The 15,028-nt window shown below is 41.7% G+C and overlaps 1 long non-coding RNA gene across 1 annotated transcript; it reads right to left on the bottom strand.

Moving 5' to 3' along the window:
- Positions 1–617: 617 nt before the first annotated feature.
- On the bottom strand, positions 618–14,745 carry LOC125183166 (uncharacterized). The gene is made up of 3 exons (XR_007164602.2): positions 13,238–14,745; positions 8,438–8,792; positions 618–3,019 (listed from the first exon to the last, which is right to left on the bottom strand). It is a non-coding gene; the product is annotated as an uncharacterized lncRNA (long non-coding RNA).
- Positions 14,746–15,028: the final 283 nt, after the last annotated feature.

The following is a 15,028-nucleotide window of genomic DNA, read 5'->3' as shown; positions in this document are numbered from 1 at the left end:
AGGCAGGGCTGCTGCAGAGCGCCTGAGCCACGCTCCCATCAAAAACACAGAGCCAGACTCAACTTCAGCCACTCCTCGAGGACGAGAGGCGAGGGTTGGTTTGTCAGGGGGATCTCTGTGTTTAAAAGCCGGAGCTCACAGCACAAGCAAGTTTGGAGATCGCTTTCTGGCATGAAAGGGGAGTTTGAGAGGTTCCTCTTCCTCACCAGGGTATACACCCTGTTTTGGTAGGGAATGATTCAGGAGTACATTAGCAAAATACAATAGCAAGAGATACAATTTGTCCTAAAAAAGAGAGAGAGAAAAAAGGAGTTATGCTAAAGGCAGTCCTGACGGGAGCAAACTTCTGTTTCTTGTAAAAGAAATGAAAGATTATTACTTCTACATGACAAGAATAACATTTTAACATTCTCCTTTTCAATAATAGCAGCTAAATTCTCGCAGGATTCAATGTTTACACTCAAAAATCAATTTTTCCCTTTTATTAAAAAATTATGTACAGTAAATTGCCGCTACAACACAGTCTACATTGTTTAACATACCCTGCTTTGATTTACTGTTCCATTCATAATCTGCTGATGATTAAGCGTCTCAAAAACAATCCACTAGCCTTTCTAAGTGATATCAAGTTGTTTGTTTTTAATCTGCTGAAAATCATCCTGTAGACAGATGCATTATTGAGGAATTACATGTTAATTTATTTTCATGCAGTGCCTGTGATGGGCATTTGGATTAACAGAGTATGATAATGCTTCTTTATGCCTGTATCTATTCAAATCAGAAATTACCTGCATACACCGTCTCTGATGGTGGTCAAAAAATGTACAAAGAACTGAGAACAGTGCTTCTTAATATCACACAGCCCTGCTGCTCATCAATGAGTCTTTTTCTGTTCTAATGCTTTTGTCATGTATATGAAAGTCATTATGTAGTTTAGAAAACAGGAGATGAAGTGAAAGAGGAAGATCAGGAACCTGGGATGCATTAATATTCTACCAGCGTCAAAGATATTTCCCTCGAGGGGCTCCTACAGGCCACACTGTTATTACAGTGCCTATCCATTATCTTGTGCTGTACTTGGTATTAAGACAATAATGGAGAGAATAGGATTATGTGCAGATGATAGGAAATGCGAAGGCAATTCAGCAAGATAGGAAATGAATGGAGACATGATTCTTTCATCGAAGCTAGGGATGGTTTAGCATAGGGTAAGGGAGAAGATAAATGAAGCAAAATGAAATCTTTACAGGTTAGCTAGGGTAAAATGAATGTTTACATAGAATCCAATGAGTTTAACCTTTTTGATACAGAATATCGCAGGATCTTTCTTTAATGCACCCGTGTATATCACTTCAGAGGTCTGTTTTAATCTGAAAACTTACTCGACACACATGGGGAAACAGCCAGTGTTAATTCGATAGAGGTGGCCTTATACAGTGGATAACCCTTTAATTCACTCTAAGAAAGGGAAAATTCTTATCACCACTCCAGGTTTCTGTTTTTCAACTGCAGGCTAGAAAAACTGTCTAAGCCTGCTAAACAAACAGACAAAATAAAATCAAAACAGCAATAAAGAAGGATCGAGCATAACTGAATCGCTGATCCCACTTCTAAATGCTCACGTTGTTTCACTATTGCACACTTTTAATTCCTCAATTCAAAGCCTGTGGCTGATACCAAGTAACAAAGGCTAATGATTTTAGGAGGCCAGCAATGCATTATGATGGTGATAAACAAAGACAGGACCAGACTCTGTCATTTACAGACGTTTTTCTGGCTTATGTCTGTCATTTTTTTAATTAGGATAAATCACATACACGCATTTGTTATAACAGCACAATGCCAAAGGAGATCATTTTTGCTCCCTAAAGTACAACCGCAATTTTATTCTTTTTAAGCTGTGCTTGGAGGCTTCCCTGCCGTCGGATTAAAAACCAACAACGTACTTCGGCAGCACGATGTGCGCAGATGCAGGCAGGCAGCGCAGCGGCGCCAGGCAGCTCCCACAACCCTGCAGCACACGCGCTGCCTACGGGCTTGATTGTGGAACAGGAACAGTTTGCAAAGCAGCGATTAACGTACACTTCCCAGAACCCATCCGCCAACCTGTGCTCTCCAAGTCAAACCCAGCACCCTCGCTAGAGCTCTGGCTGCCAAGTGAGGCAACGTGCCCTCACACAGAGCAGGGCTCCGCACCAGAAGTGCTTGTGCTATCAGCCTTAGCACGCATCTCCTCACAGGCCTGGCCCTATGGCGTGGGCGGCCGCCAACGTGGCTCCATGCTGCTCTCTGCTGTCTCCCGCTCACCAGCTTTTCTGCTACTCCCTTTGTCTCGGTCCCGCTGTTTGCCCATCGTGGCTTAAATCCTGGTGTGCCTTCGCTGGCAGTGCTGGCTGAGCCGCAGGGCCGTGCATGTTGGCTGTGGGCCCTGCTCATGACTGGGCTCCCCCTGCTCACCCCGCAACCTCACCCCTGCCCACTTGCCCAGCGAGGCTGTTCTTGTGGAGTTTTTTCATCCAAAAATGAGTAGAAAATGAAGCTTCTACAGCCCAGCACAATTAGCATCAATGTGACACAAGGACCTGGTCCCCACCAGCTGGGCTGGACCCAGCACTGAACATCCCCAGAGGCAATGAAAGACAGGCAAGGAGCTGCTGTGACAAACCCCAACAGAGGAAGGCTGGACAGTGACAAGTTGCAATACTGGCACGCAGGGGACTGGTAGCCCAAGAGCATTCCACATACAGAAAATAGTACAGGTCCACATAGCATGGGGTAAAGTAAGCAAAACAACCCAGCTCTGAGCTCACCTTGTACCAGTGACATCCTCCTTTACAATTTTTCTCCTTCCCTGTGATCAATACACATTAAATTCAGCCCCTCCACACCTGCGTTTCACCCCAGGAGGGGCATGGCTCCTGCTGAAGACAGGTCCCTCCTGGCTGCCCCCGGGAGTGAGCACAGCATCACCCAGTGCCCAAGACCAGCTTTTCTGACAGACTTCTGAGAGGAGGCATTTCTGTGAGAAACACAGAATTGGCAGATTTAGGGAATTAGGAATAGACCCATGAATTCTCCATAAAAGACAAATACAGAAGACTACACAGCAACAGTGGAGCTACATGTCAAGAGCACCCCTTCACAGGGATACATTGGCTGCACCAGGGTGCTCTGTTTGCCCCCTCACGCTGGGCAATGCCACATACCCCAAAGATATTGCTAAAAACACTGCGAAGAAAACTGTCCACATAAGAGTTACAGACCAAACTACATTGCACCACTGGCTGCTGACTTGAAGAAGAGTGTTTATGACCCTGTTTTAATGTTACTTAAGATAATGGACACATTTATATAAATGTAACATTATGTTTTGAATTAAGTAGAGCCTAGACTGTCCCGTAACAACACATGGGGGCAATGAGAGATAACAACACATTATATCCTTTTATCTCATCACCTCAGTCTCATGCAATGCTTCTAGTTTTTATATTACCAGAAGTAGTTAACAAGGATGGTCAGGTTAATCAATCTGCTTTCCTTAGTACTTTGTACATGTCCGTTGCTTTCTCAGCTGAACGCAGACTTACTCATGAGTGAGAGAAGCGTCTCTGTGAGTTAAACTTCACCCATTTCTTACATTAGTATTTTGTATCAGAAATTAAAGGCAATCAGTTGATGAAGCCACTTCCAAAAAATACAGATTAAGCACTTTCCAAATCGCTTCTTCAGTACGATCAGGTGTGATTGCACTGAATGACCCCAAGGGTGCCCCAGCGTGGGGCCAGATCCACTGCTTTGGTTTGCCACACCGTATTTTATTGCCTGATTTCAGAAACAGGTTGGTGATTTTTCAAGGGGGAAAACCCCAGGAGGGTTTTGACCTAAGGCTGAGAGCTGTGCAAGCGATGCCACAGCCAGCTTCCCAAAAGCAACTCACGCCCGGAGCTCTGCAGCAAGGCCTAGCAGCGCCCCCGTCCTCGTGCCTCCAGCCTTCCCCTCAGGAAGGGGCTGCCTGAAGCCTTGTGGCTCCTCTGTTCACAGGAGGCCCTCATACCGGGGACGTGGCAGGAGGGCATCACTTGCTGGGTATGACGTTATGATGTGACACAAATGGGGACTCACACACCCCTCATAGCCTCTCATTCAACTCTGGCCAAAGCTTGTGAGTCCTCATCTGCTGGGCCGTGCGGGTGTGCAGGCAGAACAGCATCTTTCAAGCTGGCCACAAAGTGGACAGCCCTGGAGATATTTCAATTTCCCTTCTCAAGTCCATATTCACATATTCAAATCAGATGAGTAGGGATCAGTAAAATTGTTATAAATCGCTATAAAAAAATGCTGTAATTCAATGGCTACAGTTCACTCTCACAAGGAAATTCCAGGTTTGAGGAGATTGTTTTCTTGCTCGCTTCCCCCAGGGAACATGTACATAGGCTAGAGAGCCAAGGTTTACGGGAGGAGGCAATATCTTTTATGAGACCAGCTATTAGAGTTGGGGGAAAAATAGACAAGCAAATAAGCCCTTCTTTAGGTCTGAAACAGAGGTTGCAAACTGCAGTAAAAGCATGTTGGGAAGACGTGCTCTGGGATGAAGTTATTATATTATCAATTAGGTGATATGAGAGGAAAGGACAACTAGCACCTGTGGAGCAGCAAGCAGCTCCTGCACAGGGAGCCATGTTGAGGTCACTCACTCCTGTGGGACAGAGAAATGAGAGAAACAGAAAAACAAGATAGTCAGGTGCAATTGAAAAGTTAGCAGGAAAGGAATGAAAATTATAATGTCATAAACCAACCTCTCTGTTGGGTCCCTGCTACTCAGCATCTTCATTTGCAGGTTCTTTCTTTGGTTTGTTTTGTAAATCTGCTTTGAAAACCAGAATGCCAGAATGGGCAGATTATTTTCTGAAAAATGTTTATCCTGTGATAATGGTGTTTCTGTACCCCTTGGTTGCCTGAAGGAAATAATTTTGGTGTGTAGGGCTCATCAAGTTTCCACTCACACCATTTCCACAGCCCCACCTGGTGCAATGGGTAAAGCCTATTACAGTACTGGTACCTATGTGCAGGATGCACATGCTGTGGAAAAATATCCTGACTACAAAAAGACTACACGGTAGGCCACATTGTCTCTTAATTTTTTTGATATTTTTGTGATAAACACATACACCTAATCAGCCCCCCCCCCTTTTTTTTCATGGCTTTGACTTTATTCATTGAATTACTGAAAAATAATTTACCTACGAGCAGCAGATTAGCTGTTTCTTTTCTGCTTTGCCTAATACATTCAAAATCGTTACGGACGCTGTCATAAAGGCCAGTCCAAAACACTTTTTACTATGTAATCCTGTCTATGGAAAAAAATGTATTTTTGAAACAATTTCTTTTGTAATAATTAAGGACTAAAATTTCATAAAAATTTAAAAATACCGGTCATAGAAATGAACATCCCCTTTTGCTCTCCTCCATTACAAAGCAGAAATACATTATATATACTGCTTGCCATAAGAATAGTTTCATTTCTAAGCAAAGAGTTCAGAACATCTTTGTGAACATGAAATGATTACTGAAATACTAACTACTACATAATTCAGCTGTACCTACCCTGCCTACCAACCTGTTGAATCCTTACTCTGGAAAAAGGATAAGCTTAGAAGCACAGAGCAGGCAAGAAAATAACATCTTGGATTACAGAAACATTACCAATTCTCATCTTAGACAGGGATTCAACCTTGTTTTGTTGGATCCAAGAGACATCAAATGCCACCTTTCCACTGACCCCAACAACTTCCAGCTCAGACCCACCACCTCATTAAGATGATTCCAGTGTTTCCAAGCATACAGCTGCTATGGACAAAGCTATCCATAACAAATGACCACTATCTATACCCAATTCCCTTAACTATAAAATATATTAAAAGGGAATTACAGACTGCATTTATTAAAACAGCTAACAAGGACAACAAAGAAAGCATAACATCAAGACGAAGCACACTTAACCAGAAATATTTTGCTTCTGCTAGCATGCACCTGGTTCACAGATAGTGCATTATTAGTCTGATATCCATGAACTGACACTCCTGCTTGTTTTCATTTCTCCTCTAATTGTAAGGAGCCGCTGAATGCAGTGTGTCCATCCAGCAGCACCCCAAGAGCCTTTTCCAGTGAGAGCTGTCTCCTTTCACAGCAAGCACTGAGGATGCTGGTGGCTCTCAGACCTGCCCAGGATGGGGAAGAGATCGTCGGGGCATTCGTACCTTAGTTCCCCACTCCATTGATAAGGCCCACTCAGCTAAGTTCATCAAAAGTCCTTAAAGGAAATGTTTTTGTACATCTAAAATCAGGCTGTATTTTGGCTGACATTATTTACCCTCTTCTGAAAGACAACATTTTCCCTGGCAGGTGACAAGCAACACCTCCATCCTCTACCGTAGATGTTGCTAATTAAACCACAGTGAAATTCAGATAATTAGCAACCCTTTCTAACACGTCAGGTTACTTATTCTAAACCTTTCTCCAGATGAAATGGTATTTCAGACATTTAAAAAGTCTACTACTTTCCATGCTTTTAAAAGTATTTTCTGTTCTAACAGTAAGAAAAGGAGAAAAGCACACAGAACAGATGACATAGGGTACTGAAAGCAGGGGAAGCGTTTGTCAGCAGTGTTTCTTAGCATTTTGTATCACTTGACCACAGGAATACCAAAAATACTATGTTCAATCCCTCCACCTAAGATAGTCTCTCATCATAATGACATGGCATTTTTATTACACTTTAAAAACAAAAGTAGATTTTAACAGTAGATATACAGACTCGATGCCTATATCCTTGACAGAGACCCTTCTAACTTTCAGAATGTATTACATTACCAAAATCTGGTATGTGGTGAATGCTCTAATACAATACATGTTGCTGATGTTTCTGTAGAAGCGGACTTGCTTATATTTAGGATTAACGTAGAGATGGCATAATTACTGGGATGGTTGCATGCCTATCCCTTAAATATACTGTGTATCCACCAAAACCATCTCTTGCTCTGCTGGCTGAGACCTCTGCCCATGTATGTCCATTTAAACCTATGCATCTCTACTGACAGTTCAGGAGATGAAGTCATGCATTTTTTTTAAGGTAAAAGAAGTTGTAAACCAGGAGGTTTGGTTCCAGGTCTTGCATAAAGGAACTGCCACATTTGCCTTCTCGCTCTAGAATATCTATGGCTATTGGTCAAAACAGTAGTCATAGCAGAGAACAATAAAAACTTCCTTCACCTTTTTCTCCTGAATTACAAACAGAGCTGTCCCCTCATCCCCTTCCAGTCACTCTCTGCAGCATTCAGCTGGGTTCTGAAAAGGGTACAAAGCAGGACAGAGCTGCCAAAGCTACTGGGCTGAGGGACCACAGCTGATCCCCACTCAGTACACTGCAATTCGTCCCAGGCACTGGACAGCACGGCTGCAACTTTTGGCCTCTGCTGCCTAAAGTCTTTGAACATCCCTAATTACCAGTAGTCAGCTGTTCTCCCCCTTATTCCTCCCATACGCACCTCTAATCACACTTCTCCCTCATCAAGCTGAGAGCTCTGCAGGGGTTAACCCTGAAAAATTTTACAGTAAAGGCAGCTTTTATTGTAGTGGCAATTACAGAAAAAGAAAAAGCAATTTAGTCTTTTATGTAGCTCACAGTTTCATTAATGCCATACACTTTTAGCCGACTCAAGTTGTTATGCATTAACTCAAAAAGGCATGGTACACAAACATTGCTAAAAAAAAAAAAAAGGCAGGGCAAACTTTAACTTCTCAAATACAGGCTTAATTCCTCAAATACCAGTAATGCTTTTTATATGACAGCTTTATTAGTGTTCTAAGCTTCAGGCCAAACTCACTGTGAAGTAAACTGCTCAAACGAGGCTGCAGAAACAAGGAAGAAAGATTTAAACAATCTGTAAAGAACCCCTTGTACCTCTTGTTTTAGCGGGGAGCTCTGCTTCTACTGCTTGCTGCACCTTCCATAACCTCAAATGATGACAAAAGGAACTTCGAAAAAAGGCAGTCCACCGCAGCAGTAGTGGTTATGCGGCAGCACAGACCTTTCAATGTAACCTATAAAGCCTGTGCTTCCCCTCCTCTAGGAACGGCAACCTACAAAACAGCAGCCCTTCAGCATTTCTGGTGCACCCACTACATTTCTGAATGTATTTTTCCTCTCACTAAGCGATTTCTTCAGCCACAGAAAGGAACAGCCCACTGTGTTCAGCCTTGCTGGATCATCTTACGTTAACAACCCACGGCAACTCACCAGCCTAATATCATCTAAGCATAACGTGATTTTGCTGAACACCAAGGCCTGGTATGGAAGGCCAAGAAGTTTCTGTAGCACTTCCTGTTCACAGTAGCTTCACAAAGTTGTCAACAGTGTCCCAAAACAGCTGGTACTTACCGTTCAGGAGGCAAGCATCATTCTGAAGAAATCTTCCATTACATTTGCCTTGGTAGCCAGGTGAATCAGACGAGCAGCAGCAAAAACTGGGATGCCCCTGTGTGCCAGTGGTGCTCTAAGCTGTTCAAAAGTGGACTTCCATAATCCTGGTTTCTGCCAACATTTTGCACCATTGCATGCCTCCAGCACTATCTTGTCCTGTCATTGCCATTTGTCTGACATTAAAAACATTCCTCAAAGAAAACTGTTCCAAAGACATGCTGGAAAACTGGCTGGTCAGTGTTTCTCCTCCCTTTCTTCCCATCAGGTATCAACCGCAAGTTCTCCATGCAAGTTCAGAGATGCTTCTGGGATTCTGCTGATATAGACATCGTGTTAGACAAATTTCTCCAAAGTGACTGGTATCATTTTATATCTTTGGACTGAAAAAAAAGCACAGATGATGATTACACAAAGACTAATCACAGAGATTATTTTTGCTGACATTCAAGTCCCAAAATTCCAGAGTTTGGAATTCTGAATGAAGAAGAGTCACTGGTGTTGTAGTTTCCAACACATGAGCAGATATCAAGCACTTATTCTGAGGCTTTCCAAATATTTCTGGGCAGTGCAGTTGCAAATAAGAAATTAACTCTGTTACTCTGTGGAATCAGGGTATGTAAGTGCAGTTTATGAAATAGTTCTCACCTATCACTTCACATTGTTACAGAAAAACCCACAGCAAGTTATGGGCATGACTACATTTTAAATAAAGCTTGTACCATACATCTGTGTATAGGTTTTTGTTTGTTTGCTGCTTGTTTTTTTGTTTGGTTGGTTTGGGGGGGGGTGTCTTTTTTTTTCCCTGCAAGAGGTCATTCAGGCAAGTTAAGATGAGTCAACTAAACCCATGATAATAATGCATGTAAGTTAAAATACATTAAATTCCTGTGTGGATATTCTCACTGAGAAGTGGTCTGACTTTAGTGTAAAAGAGGATTAAGCTACCATGAACTAAGGCCATTTTCCTTCTGAATTAGATCATCCACACAGAGGAGCTTAAACCCCTCTAGCTTTGATGCGCTTACTTCACACTTTTCATTCTTCTGAATTTTCCTACAATTGGTACAATTCTTGTTTAAACAAAAATCTTACCTACTGTATATTTCTGGTTGATATTAAACCACAATGCCTGGTTACCTGGTTCGCAAATGTATTGGGAAAAAAAAAAAGAAAAAAAAAAAGCTAAAGACATTTTGCAAGTAGCAGAAACAGACATCCTTTGTAGAGGAAAATGACAACAGCATGCCCAGAGCCTGGGACACCCAACAGATCACCAACTTCAGTGCTCTACTTAGCTGTTGCAAATCTTGAAAAGCAAACAACAAAGAAACACAACTTTATATCAGTCTTATATCCCATCTGAAAACATCTCTTTAGATAAAAAAGACAGACAAACAAGGTAGTCTCATGAGACAAGGTTGTGATGGAAAGCATCTGGCAACTTTGTCCTCTAAAAGGATGAGCAGAGCAGGCATGGATCTGGGGTGCCCTGTCACCGAACATAGGATACATTTTTAGAGGTTAAATAAGGTGCATTCTGAAATGTACCCATCCCAGGCTAACAGATGAAATGTTAACTAATGAACAAGGAAGAGTAAACTCTTTTGCAGCCTGAAACCAACTCAGGTCTTAGTTTATCTGAATGATAAATTTTACATGACTAAAAGGAAATTGATACAATTCATGTTCCCAAGTACTGATAAGTAATTGAGATGTGGCAAACAAACGCAAAGAAAATAAAGTAATATATATATATATATATATTAAACAGATATTCCCCTTGAACACTAAATAGCAGGTTGGCTTCAAATGGGTCAGGGAACAGACAGCACTAACTATGATACAAAAAGTTATTTTTGTTGTAAATGCTGTCTTTAGTTTTCTCCACAGCAGATATAGGCACATATCTGTAATACATATTTTGCACTAACATATCCATTAATATTCCCTACAGATATGAGCTACTAACAGCAATAGTGGGAAAGTTTAAGAAAAATCTAACATAGACAGAGGTGTTGAGCTTCCGTACTTCATTTTTTATGATTTCCACTGTTTGCCCTTATTATACCTTGACATTCTCAAACCCAAAGAGAAAGGATCTGCCTACTCAAAGATGACTGCAGCTGCCAGCCCCACTGCTGTCCTCACACCTGCAATCCAGATGTCAGCTAAAGCAGCAGCCCCAAGCTCCTGGAGAAGGAGGCAGCTTTGCTGCCAGCAGTCCTGCAGGAGAGCACTAGGAACTGCTGTCGCTTCGACACCAGGCTGGTTACGATCATCTCCTCCATGCATCTCCAAAGAAGTAGTAACAAGTCCAGGTTTCTGCACACTATACTCTTACAGCACTTCACCAGTGAAAATCTGGGTAGTTTCTCTGATCTTGTGATGGTACTCTGATCTAATTCAGGCTAAGTGACAGACAAGTCTGATATGAGAATCTGTTACAATTTCAGCAGAAGTAATAAAGCTGCAAGGAAAAGACTTTATATTGCTCATGAACTAGGGAATATGCTACATTCACATGTGCTGGTAGAATGTTTTAAAATGGCTCAATCATTTCCTGCAAGAAAACAGGCCATTCAGATCATTTTTCTACAGGTCTCTCCTTCGCAATTGCACAAGCCAAGCCAGAAAGAACACCCCTGCAAGTCCACAAATGTAAGACCTTTCATACTAGCTTATAGCACAGATTTCTGCTTGCAAGTTACTTTCCTGACATGTCCACCCAGCATGCTGGGATTGCAGTTTGCACTGCACTGTATTAAATCATTTTGTTATTATTATAATAAAGACGTATTTGATCCATACAGCTGAACGTTTCCCCATGCAATGACTCTGGAGAGCAGAATCCACTGGTGTGAAATTCACCAATTATGTCACCCTGTACCTCTATCTGACCCAGCCTGAATCTTCTTGCATGCCTGCAGAGCCCCTCAGTGTCCGTCCCGCCACCCTGCAACCCCACATCCCAAGGGATGATACGAGAGCTCTGCCTGGAATGGGACTGCTCCTTCTCCCAGGCTGTCCTGACTGCCGGGCACACTGCAAGCCACAAGGGTTTGTGTCTCCTTAATCTATCTTCCTTCTCCACTTGCTGGGCTATGCTAGCGATGGGGTTTGAAATAGGACCGAGCTAAGACATTTGGCCTGAACCACTCAACGTACACATGCCAGGTTCTTCCGTCTGGCACAGCTGGAAGCTTCTGTATCACAGGGAAACATTACTTGGGGGTACGTGTGCCTGCAGACATTCATTCCATATTCCTCTTGCAAAACTATCTTCAGGATCTACACCACTCTATGATTATCTGAATGCCATTCAATCTACCTCTAACTTGAGTAGCCTACGTATATTTGCATGTATATTGTAAGCATTATACTAAATGAGATGGGACTGCCTGTGTAATCATGCCATGACTTTCCCTCAGGGAAACCTGGTAAAATTATGTTCCATTACATTTGTAAAATACTACCCATTAAAAGCAGGAATAAAACTTTTATGTTCATGTGAAACAAAGCAGAAAAGATTCTCCACCTTGTAACTTATATCAATTTTGATATGAAAGAAACATTTTCCAGGCAAGCAGGGATTTCGAATTTGAGTTCCGTAACACGCACTTTCAGCTTTGATAGCTTGACTGTTAAGCCTCTTCCCAAAATTCTTTTTTCTTAATATTATAAAACAAACAAAAAAAAACCACAGATCAAAAACAGTTCATGTGCCTTGAAGAGAATAGACAGCAGGTTTGGAAAAATCTTTCTTGGTGAGCTTTCCTTATTTATAGCAGTCTATGTCACAAAATAGAAAAACTGTTTCCTATACAGTAGTGTTCAGTGTCCTTTACTGTTGCTGCTGCTGAATTCATTGTTTTAATTCCTTGATGCTCTGGCAAACTTTCAAGTATGCCATAGGAGAATTTTGAAAATGAAGCATTCATTTAGAAGTCACGCAGTGGTGATATATACACACAGCTTCAATTTAAACCATTATTGCATACCATCCTTTTCCTTTTATAATAATCCATTAAATGCTTTCAAGTATAGAGAAGGAATAGCAACCTGTAGATCTGAATGGAGCCCAGATGACCTATAAAACACATCCTGCCTCACTGCCTGACTTGTTCCAGCTCTTGTCGCTAATGGTTGCTATTGTTATTCCTCCATCCAGACAACCACACACATCAATTATACATTCTTCTGGGTCACGAATACATTTTCTTAGGCAACCTTTTTGTCTTAATGCATAATGCTTTTTCTTCAACCTGTGAACAAAGTTGAAGGTCTCGATACTTAAAAAAAATATTACTTTTTCTTAAACTGTGTTGATAATTGGAAAACATCTACATGAAAAATCAGAAGATACAGCTTTCTGAACTACTTCAAAGTGCATGTTTAGACCATATATTGTCTCTCTATTACACCAAATGCGCTAGGCAGCACTCTGTTGTAGGTGAACATTTTTTCTTTTGTTATACCACTCCCTGGCACCACAGCTATAATTAAATGTCCTTTGCCTTCTCTATTTTATGACACTTACAATTCAGTCATCTTAACTGGACTTTCCTTGGTATACAAATGCCTGGCTCAGAAGCAAAAACTTTTCCTCTGTGAAGCAAACTCACTATGAGCTCTCTATGACTGTTTTAGAGAAGAGAGGATGGCAGCTGCACACGTTTCAGGAATTCCATCACCACACCATGAGAACCATGTTAATTCCCAGTCTCCCAACCCTTCCACCCAATCTGTGCTTTCACTCACCACATTTTTAAGAGAGCTTTGTTTTTAATTCATGTGAGGACAGAGGTAGCCTTAAAGCAAAGCTGAAGCTGGAGGGGAGGCCATAGCTTCGCATTCCTGCACTTCACATGCTCACCAGTTTTAGGTCTTTACAGCAGTCAGTGGGACCCATTTAGCAGAATCCTATTCAGATCTACAAAAACCAAGGGATAAATATTATTTTAACAGGGGTTTCTGGTTGGCTGATCGGTTTGTTTGTTTGCAAAGGCAAGGGGGTGTGTTAAGCTTAAACTTTATTATAACTAAGCCTATATAAATGCAAATACTGTTTCTGTAGATATAATTTCATAAAGCAAAACTATCCACAATCTTTAGCAGTGAAATTCAAGTGGCAACTGTGACAAGCAAAGAAAAATGAATGCAGTTAACTTCAGCCATCCCTGCTCATCTGAAAGCTTGTGTCAGTTCCTAAATAAGCTTTTCATTTTTCTATTCAGTCTGCTGATCTTTGTTGATTTACAGCATGAATGAGCATGGCACATTGCAACTTGTATAGTATATTTTTCCTAAATAATAAAACATTTATTGCAGACCCATCAAGCCTGCTACCAGCTTTGAATTATTATGGCTGTGAAGTGCCATGTTAACAACTCATTTACATTGTTGCAGAAGACTCTGCATTAACACCACACATAATTTAATCCCAATCACGAGAGGGGACTCCCCAGAATATATCCAGAGCTGATGATAAATTACAACTTCATGCCATTTTTCTAATCAACCTCTTCCCAAGATGGGGCTGCTTCCATCAAGTCCATCCCACCCCTCACTGTGCACAGCGTACAGATTGCAGCTGAATGAGCCACTTCCATGTGCCCTTCACCTCAGCCAGCCCCAACTTCAGGTCCTTCCTCTGCTGGAAGAAGAAAAAGGAGAAGAAAGTATATTTAGAGCTGCAATGATTTGATGCTGCCACTCACACCTGCTGCAGGTTTCCAGAGGAAACATCAGGAAGAAGCTCCTGCTGCTGTACTCACATGGGTGACTAAAACAATTAAAATATATATATATATATATATTAAAAAACAGAGGGGAAAATCCCCCAGGATATATATTATTCTCCTAGCGCTCATCAGAAAAGATCCTGTTCTTGCATATGTTCTGAAAGTAGGTTGGATGGTATTGCAAAGCCTGTTTTAGGCAACCATAAATAAAAGTATAACAGCCAAACTTTACTGGAAAGAAAAGTGAGATTAAATGTGTGGATTTTAAAATGATATATAATGTTTAAGGAGTAATCCAAAATACCAGTGGTTTAATGATGAGGATAACTCTGACTTATTGTACAGAGGAGCCTGTCTGGAACAACGCAACTTCATTTTTAATTGGGTAAAACAAACTTGCATGGAAGCAGAAGGCATCATTTATAAACATACCCTAAGACAGTACCCAATTCATCTCCCTGTTTTCTATCTCACTAAATACAGGTTCAGGTTTATAAACCAGGCCTATAGCTCTAACACACACAGGCAACAGGTTTATTCTCAGCCATGCTCTTCCACAACAGGTCTGGCAAAGCAAGTGGATTTGGAGGCAACTTTAAAATCACAGGTCTGCAGCTGCTTTGAAAACTTCACGGGTGAACGTTATTAAGCACTGACCGGCGGGTTTGTGTCTCCTTAGTCACAGACCATGCCCAGCTTAACTCCTCTTTCTAACAGGATTACTTGGCACACACAGAACGAGCTGAAACCCACCTTCACATGAGCGTCCTGCACTTTGCAGCAATTGCCCTGTGGCCACAGCGAGGCA

Source organism: Anser cygnoides, chromosome 8 (genome assembly GCF_040182565.1).
Source record: "Anser cygnoides isolate HZ-2024a breed goose chromosome 8, Taihu_goose_T2T_genome, whole genome shotgun sequence".
Taxonomy (NCBI): Eukaryota; Metazoa; Chordata; class Aves; order Anseriformes; family Anatidae; genus Anser; species Anser cygnoides.
This window is presented reverse-complemented; position numbering and strand designations above follow the sequence as displayed.